The following is an 8992-nucleotide window of genomic DNA, read 5'->3' on the forward strand; positions in this document are numbered from 1 at the left end:
GTTCTCATTTTATTCTTTTAAAATGTCAAAGTAAACCTTTGCCTGGTTTGTTCTCTCTCTCTCTCTCTCTCTCTCTCTCTCACACACACACACACACACACACACACACACTAGCATGAACACATCTCTTTTTGTGTATGTTTTTGCCTTCTAAGTTAAGAGGGGGATGAGAGTTATGGAAGTAAGTTTTAATAAATTCCCACAATCACATGGAATTTTTGTTGTGTTATAATGTTATATGGAATTATCAATTTTACATACATAATCATAAATGGTTCCCTCTGTGCACACTGCACATTAGCATCTTAAAACGAAATAACATCAAAATTTAAAAAATAAAACAATAAAGTAAAGAAATACATTGATAAACTAAAATAAAAAGATATTTTAATGTTATCATAAAATAGATAAATTTAATAAGCATAGGAAATAATTAAATAATTAAATGAATCGAATCTTGATAAAGTCCTTAAATGAAGGGGCTCTTTGCAAATTAAAATACTAAAAAAAGTTCATTGAGTCAATATAAATTCCTTAAATGAAGGGATTCTTTGCAAATCAAAATATTTTAGAAATAGTTCATTGAGCCATTACTTCACATCAAACTCCTATGAATGAATGCACTCTTTAATTAATTTTTCTCTAAAGTCTCTTTCATACATGAAAGAAGTGAATGCAGCTTTTGAAAAACAGCATTTAAAAGGACATCATATCTTTCTGGTCAAGAGTTTTAAGGTACCTTTGATTGACACATGTCTAACAACTAGAGATGAATGATCTTCACCCATATGGAATCATTATGGATACTAAGGCCTTTAGCACGCGAAAAAGCCTTTGTGAAGAATGGAATTAGCCATTTGTCGTACCAAGGTTAGAAAAAACCTAGGGTTCTGTGTATTTTAATCGGCTGAAATCCTTAAATCCCTGTTAGATTTTGAGCTTGCCTTGAAGAAAACCGAGAAATTTTCACAGGTTTTAGTGTAATTATCGACAAAAGCTGCAAATTTTGTCATAAAAACCAGGACTAATTCAAATTTTCCCTTATTCTCTTTGGTTAGGAAAAATTTATTTTTCTAGCTCTCATCTATACTTTTTATTAAAGAGCTAAGAAAATGTTGAGAGCTTAACGTGTCACATACTGGATTACTTTGAAAAAATAGAAATTTTTTCAAAACATTTAAAATGCAAAAGTGAAGAATAAGATTCTAAGAATTGAAAATCTTTACTCGTTATGAAAGAAAATGCTGAGAGCTCAACACTTCCACATGTCACACATTGGCTCGCTTAAAAAAATAGGAAAGATTTCAAAACACTTAAAATGTAAAAGTAAAGGGTAAGATTCTAAGAAATGAAAAGACTTTGACAATGGAAAGGCAAGACTGAAAAGGACCTTGCATTGCTGCAACCAAAGAAACATGGCTCTATTGTCATAGGATCGTCTTACTCTTTACACATTCTAATAAACACGAATATATTGCATTCTTTGGTTGCATTGCTGCAACCAAAGAAACATGGCTCTATTGTCATAGGATCGTCTTACTCTTTACACATTCTAATAAACACGAATATATGTAAGAGGCTACAAATCATTCGTTAACGGGAGCTTCTCATATACATTACTTTTCACGACCTGTTAGCCCTTGTCAACAAACTTAGGAGTTCTCTACTTCTATTTTGGGTGGGGTGGGAAGAGAGAGAGAGAGAGAGAGAGAGAGAGAGAGAGAGAGAGAGAGGGAGGGAGTCATCCTTTTGGTCTATCTTGGTCTAGCAATAATATCAAGCTTTATAAGGGTTTCCAACCCATTATATGGACTAAGGGAAGACTCGCCTTAAGAGTCAAGCTGCTTCCACCTCTACGGAGGTTGTCTATGTGTGTGTTGTAATTTCAAAGTTGTAGGTATATCTCCAAAAACAAAACCAAGCCTGATTATACATATCAAATAAGTTAGCATGGTGTGAAGATATGAAAGCTAAGAGAAGTCACTATAAACATAAAACTTTGCTGGAAAGTGGAGCTAGCTTGGTTGGTTGACTACTTGTCCTCCGTACACGATCATGGGTTCAAGTGTGACCAAGCGACCTCGGTAGTACTCACGGGTACCCTCTTGTATTACCACACACAAAAAAGTAAATTCTGCTCTCAAAAAAAACTTTGCTTGAAAATGAAGTGGGTGCTAGAATTGGTTTCAACAATGGAAACACAATTGGATTCAATTTTTTTGCTCTACTCTCTTCCTTGCTTCTATCCTGACTCCTTGTATATTTCTTGTGAGAAAAACATGGAATTAGTGCACATCATTCCCTTGGTCTACCTAGGATTTGCAGAAGTGCTACCAAGTCCAAAAGTACAAATTGGGTGGGTCAACTAGTTTTTTAAGATGAAGGCTCATAACTATTACATTGTGTAATCGTAAAACTTTTCATATCTAAGAGTAGAGTTGTGAAAATATTATGGTCCATAGTTTCCAATGTAGCATGTGAGGTCCCCACCATGTTACCATATCCATTTGGCAAAAGGAGGGTACCTGTTAGGTCACTGTACCCTAATCGATTCATAAAAGTATAGTCAGATAGACAAGATTTCTAATGGACAGACTCTCCTCACCAAGTCACTTGAGTTTGAGCCATTGAAAACGGTTCCTAGCCCTGTCTTGCAGGAAAACCATGAACTAACACAATAATCTAATGTTTCTAATTCTCACCTCCCAAAAGAGAGAAACCCCAAATGCCTTTTTTCCCATAATCTTCAGAGGCACGTACAAGTGGGACTTCTCAACCCTTAGCACAATGAGTTCCAAGTTTCGCTTCTTCTATCAATGAGGAGCAGAGAGTTTCTCAACTAATCGAGACCACCCATCCTTGACTGGCAACTTGAGCCCCAGTCCCTACTTTCCACCCGCACACTCACACTTTGTTTTGATTGTTTTCTATTTACTACAACATGATTGTTCATACACAAAGTTCCTTTTTATGGTTTCCATCACAAGTTTGTTAAGATAGTCCTTCAACCTTTATCAAATTGGCACCAAGACAATCTTTCCTAGAAGAAAAACAACATATGACTCCTCGCCATTAAAATATCCAAACCCCAAGAGTTCACTCCTCTTGGCGAGATTTTTCTATTTACTACAGCATGATTGTTCATACACAAAGTTACTTTTTATGGTTTCCATCACAAGTTTGTTAAGATAGTCCTTCAACCTTTATCAAATTGGCATCAAGACAATCTTTCCTAGAAGAAAAACAACATCTGACTCCTCGTCATTAAAATATCCAAACCCCAAGAGTTCACTCCTCTTGACGAGAGTTTATTTCTCCCGGTGTCTTTAGTTTTCCATACAACTAAATTGTCCTGCAACATGGGTACAAACCCGCAATGAGTAACTTGCAAGTATCATCTTGCATTTTGGGCACCAGCCCGCAAGATGTGTGCAACCATATATGCATTGCTTTAGCGTTCACTCCACTAAGATCTCCTCCCTGGATATCAAAGGGATTTTTGACTATATCAGTATAGGATTTTCGAGTTCTTCTAGTAGGCAAACATTTCTTTCCTATGACCAAACAGACTACTTTTCAACCAATCTTTCCCTACTAATACAACTTAAGAAAATCAATAAGTTCAATTGATGCGGTTTCAAATTGGGAATGACCCAATGTTTAGGTAGTTTTCCCCTTCCTGTTTACTTGTGATGCAAGTAACAAAAAGAAATTTCCTACCTGTTCTTGAGCAAGAACGTTACTTCATGGGATAAGTGGCATATTCTCATTCATCGGGGCCTTTTCTTTGCCTTTACTATCATTGGTTCAGGCTTCGTGATTGTGTGATCCACCATAGCAAGTTCTCTTGGGTTCCATTCCCACTACTAGACACTTAATTTGAGAAGTTGATAGCTAAATTATAAGAATCCAATGGAAGTAGGGTAAATAATTATAATTGTTTTCATTCCAAAACATATAGGGTTATTCCACACATCAAACCAAAAACATATGCTTGCTTAATCTTGCCATAATCTTATGATAAACATGTGTTATAACCGATACACTAATCACATAATTAATCACTTATATCTACTTGTTGCAAGAACAATCCATCATTTTAGTCAGACAAAATTCTTGAATATGATTAGCTAGTTCATGCAAGCATCTAAGTTACATTGATGAATAATTGTGCATGCAATCACCACAATTGACTATACAAGCATCTATGTTAAATTGATGAAGGATTGTGTATGCAATCACCGCAATTCATTATGCAATCGAGCAATGAGACCTTCATTACTTTGTAATATAGAGAAATGACCATAAAATAGGTATAATGGTTATTGATTTTCAATTGAGGATAGGTAAATAAGAGTATAGCATTTGATAATAGAGCAGCAACTGGGAAGGATTCCAATTGAATAATAATATGGTAGTAATTGGAAAGGATTCCAATTGAATAATAATATGGCATCAATTGGAAAGGATTTCAATTGAGAGAAGAAATTGATAATAACTTGATTAATTAAGAGATTTACATTACCCAAATGTGCTTTGGAGTTATTGATCTCTCAAAGCTTGTTGAAGCTTCCCCAACGAGTAGCCACAGCAGCAGCAGAGTCTCCCTATTTCCAATGTGTGTTCAAGTGTGTCTAAAATTGAGTGTGAATGTCCTTTATATAGATTTTGGAGGTTCCTTGTTTCCCAACTCATCCCCATACCTCCCTAGCTCGCCCCTCTTGCTAAAAGAATGAGTAGAGGTGTCACAAGCTCCTATTTAGCCATTAGAGGTTTCCTTCTTTACCCATTTGGGTGATACATCTCATGTAGTGCCCCCCATGCTCATAGTCAAATATTCTATAAGAGATGGGTCCATGGATATGGGTCATTTAGGAACATGCATGGTCATACATACACATGCACATACATGCCCATGCACATGCATACCTTAGACTTAGGAATTAATTTATTAACACTAGGATGAAAATTAATTGTCTAGGGTGAGGTTGGCTTATCAGAATTTAATTCTGAAAGTTGTTATTAAAAGACAAGCTTGAGGATGACAATCTAAGGCGTCGGATACACACACCTGCTACATTTAGCAGTTTTTGGAGCAAGTGACTATTTTTATGGAAATTCGGGACGGGGTAGATTTTGATGAGACGATCACATCTAGGTGGGTGTAAGCACCTCAAAACTTTTTGTTTTCGGACAAAAATGACAAAAAAGTAAAAATTTTATTTTTGAAAATATTACAACAATATATTTATCATTAGCTCATCAGAGGTGGAATCAAACTTAGTAACTTTTTGTTTATGACTAGAATGGTCAAATATGTATTCCTTTACATGGGAGTCCCCTCTCCAAGGGTGGCAGAGACCTTACATAGCAGGAGTGTTTCAAGTTCCAAAGACATGAGTTTAACAGCAAGAATATGATTGACCCTTCCATTATGTCTCTAATTAGATGTCTCACTTGCTTGCATCTCTATATAAGTTTGTTTCACAAGTATGGTGACAGTGTATGTCATTACTTAATCACAACAATGTATCAACACGTTAGTATGATAAGGTGCACACTATTTTTTTATGTACACTTACGCACCATTGACACCGAAAAATGTGATAGAAATGAAATAAAAATAAGGTCACTCAATTTTATATTTTTGCAAGAGTTTTGGACATTATGCTAATCTGAAGAACATGAGGCAAAATTGAGGCTATGACCTAAAGTCATCCATGTCATTGATCTCCCTCTTCCTCTCTTCTGAAATTACAAAAGTATGTTTCTCTTTGAGAGAGAAGACTATACTCAACCATTTACATGCTTGAGCCTATTCCCTTACCCATAGTCTATACCATACTAGTTATGTGGCATAGCTTCCACTCCCTTAAATGTGATACCGGGCATTGAAGTAGCATAAAGGAGCCTCTCTTTGTATGCACATTATGTCCCTTGAAATTTTGAAAGTATGAGCATTATACCCCTACTTGAGTGCTCAAATTTTGATCACATCAGACTTACTTTTCTCACATTTTAGCCCGGACCATGACCTACATTGCTTTCTCTCCTAGAAACTTCATGGATTCAATTTGTCAGATTATCCATAATTTTCAAGCATGCTACATATTATATTTGGTCCCATAGGTCAATCTAACCTTTAAAAATAATGAATCTGTGTGTGTGTGTGTGTGTGTGTGTGTGTGTGTGTGTGTGTGTGTGTGTGTGGTGATGTTATTGTCATTGGGGATATGAATGCTTGCACAAAAACATTGCAACATGATACTCAATCTGATATGCCATATGTTTTAAGGGAGGTGGAGGAAATTCACTTCTATGATTCACTTAACATAAAGAGTTTTACACTTGGCCAATGGATCCTAGAATCATACCATCGAAGGCTTATGTATTGGGCTTACATATAGAAAAAAAAACTAAGCATGATAAACTCATCCAAAGGGAAGAGAAGTTATCACTATGTATGGATTTCAAATGGGCACCATTGTATGTTGAAATGGCTGAGCAAAAGTTATGGATGACAAAGATTCAATACGATGCACCATTGGAAACTAAGTAATAAGTTTTCAAGAAAATTATTTGTTCTTGTGCCATAAAGCATCAGCAAACGTGGATCATGCAAAAGGTGGTTTAATAAAGAATGTCAAGATGCTTGAAATTCCTTGATAAACTAGAAGCAACTATGGACAAATACAATGATCAATATACATACAAGGCACTAATTCAAAAGAAGAGAATAACATGGGAAGACAAGCATCAATTTTGTTTAGCATCCTTGTCCTATTCTATCTGCAACCTCAACACCTAATCTTTAGTAAACACAAGGTTTCTTGATTGTATTATTCTACCTGGTACCTGGCTTACTGAAGGTCTACTTTGAGATGGCTCAAATTACTTGTTTGGACAGAACTCTAAACTTCCATCATTTGACCAATAGCATTGACAATTGTGTTCCACCATGCTTGGATGGTATTCACCATTGGATTTTTTTGAATCATTTGCAACCAAAATGCATGCTGCAGAGGAGTACTCACCACTAGGGCCTTATGTACAGGTCTCGATGTATTCTTTGCCTTTGTCCATGGTAGTCTCTAGAGGTGCTCCTAAGTAGTTCAATAGCTTTATATGTTGTAGTCCTCTCACTTTGACCGGCTTCCGGCATCATCATGAAGAGGAGTACTTACCACTAGGGCCTTATGTACATGAGTACTTACCACTAGGGCCTAATGTACAAGTCTCAACGTATTCTTTCCCTTTGTCCATGGTAGCCTCTAGAGGTGCTCCTAGTAGTTCAATAGCTTTATATGTTGTAGTCCTCTCACTTTGCCCGGCTTTCGGCTATGTACTCTTCAAAGTAGTCAAGGTTGTGATTGTCTGGCTTTTGATTGTTCCAACAAATTGAGCATGGTTTTGTGTTTCTTAAATGATCTCTCTGATGTTCCCACTTCCAATTTTTTTGCTATCTTTTTCAATCCAAATGTCACTAGATCCAATTCGTTCTGTATTTCTTAGTTGTTCGCTCTGATGTTCTCACTTTTGGTTGTTCTGCTATCCTTTTCAATCTAGATGTCACCAAATCCAACTCACTTATTTGGCCTTCTTGGGTTCTTTTATGAGTTCCCTAAGTGGAAGCAGTTCCATCCCCTCTAGCTTTTGTCCAAGCAATCATTGCATTCACATGCAATGGAATGCAAGTAGCCCAATACAGGAATTTCCATGTGTACCATGCTTTTGAAGAGGTTCTGAGTCTTGAGCTTTTTAGTCTATTGCATGAGACTATTATACAAGATGGAATTGAGACTAATTTCAGTCTTAGATTTTTTGAGTTGTGCCACTAGCATAGTGAAGAGCTTTTCTGAGACATACATTTTCAGGGTTTTGTGTGTTCGTGAGGTGAGTTGGACACCAGGCTGCTTTGCTATGGTTGAAAAAGGTGAGATCCGGATGCATAAAAGACAATATTATGGTACAAAAGACACTTTAAAACCTTAAATTGTTACATCTTACCAAATTTGAAATCTAATTACAAGAACTTGACCACAATAGGCACTGTGTGCTCTTAAGTCTGCCAAGATCGTGAGCAAAGTATGAACGCCAAAGCTTTTTTGGCTTCAATTCCCTTCCCTTTCCCTTTTTGACCACCTTCACAAGTACACCTATAGCCTCCTTTGCTTTTATGTGTTCTAGAATATTGCACCCTAGTGAAATTGTTATCAGTCAAAGTGTTTCTTTGAATCCATGGTGTTCTTGAAGCTTAGTAATTTGAAAGCTCAAAGGTTTCCAAGTTCTTTTAGACTAGAATTTTTTTACTAATAGCCTGATCAATCCTTAGCCCAATTTCCAATTCACCTCCTATGCTAACTTTTTATGTAAGACTTGTTTTGTTGTATAGTAGACGAGGTTTGGTGTCACAAACTCTAGTCTAGCCAATAACCTGATCTAGTAGGGGAGCTAGCACAACACCACAAAATGCCTCTTTTCTCCGTAGACTGTCTCTAGACTCCCTCCCCTTGATTGCGCTCTGCTTTTGCAAGCCCCACTCTCAAGAGCGCTCTGCTTTTCTTCACTCACTATCTTTTTCAACAGGCCATCAACTTCTTTTTTTGGGAAAATTACCAAAATACCCCTCTAAATTGTGGAAATTCCCAAAATACCCTTGTATCTATTTTGGTTGGATTGTTCAAGATTTTTATTTTTTATTCCTTTTAACAATTGAGATCCATTTTTGAGTGCTTAGCATGTAATTTTTCACAAAATACCTCGCAAAAAAGGCAACTATGTCTAAAATTAATGAAGCATTTCATCTCCAAAGCCTACATAACCAACTCAAATTCTAGTTTTATCATGTTATAATGATAGACAATCAGTCTTCTTATGAAAAGCTACAATTTTTCCCATCTTTGAAGAAATTTAATCTCACAACCAAGGGTATTTTGGGAATTTTGGAACATTTGAAGGGCAATTTGGGAATTTATGACAAAATATTGGGGGT

Source organism: Adiantum capillus-veneris, chromosome 9 (genome assembly GCF_014529385.1).
Source record: "Adiantum capillus-veneris isolate H3 chromosome 9, ASM1452938v2, whole genome shotgun sequence".
In the NCBI taxonomy this organism is placed as follows: domain Eukaryota; kingdom Viridiplantae; phylum Streptophyta; class Polypodiopsida; order Polypodiales; family Pteridaceae; genus Adiantum; species Adiantum capillus-veneris.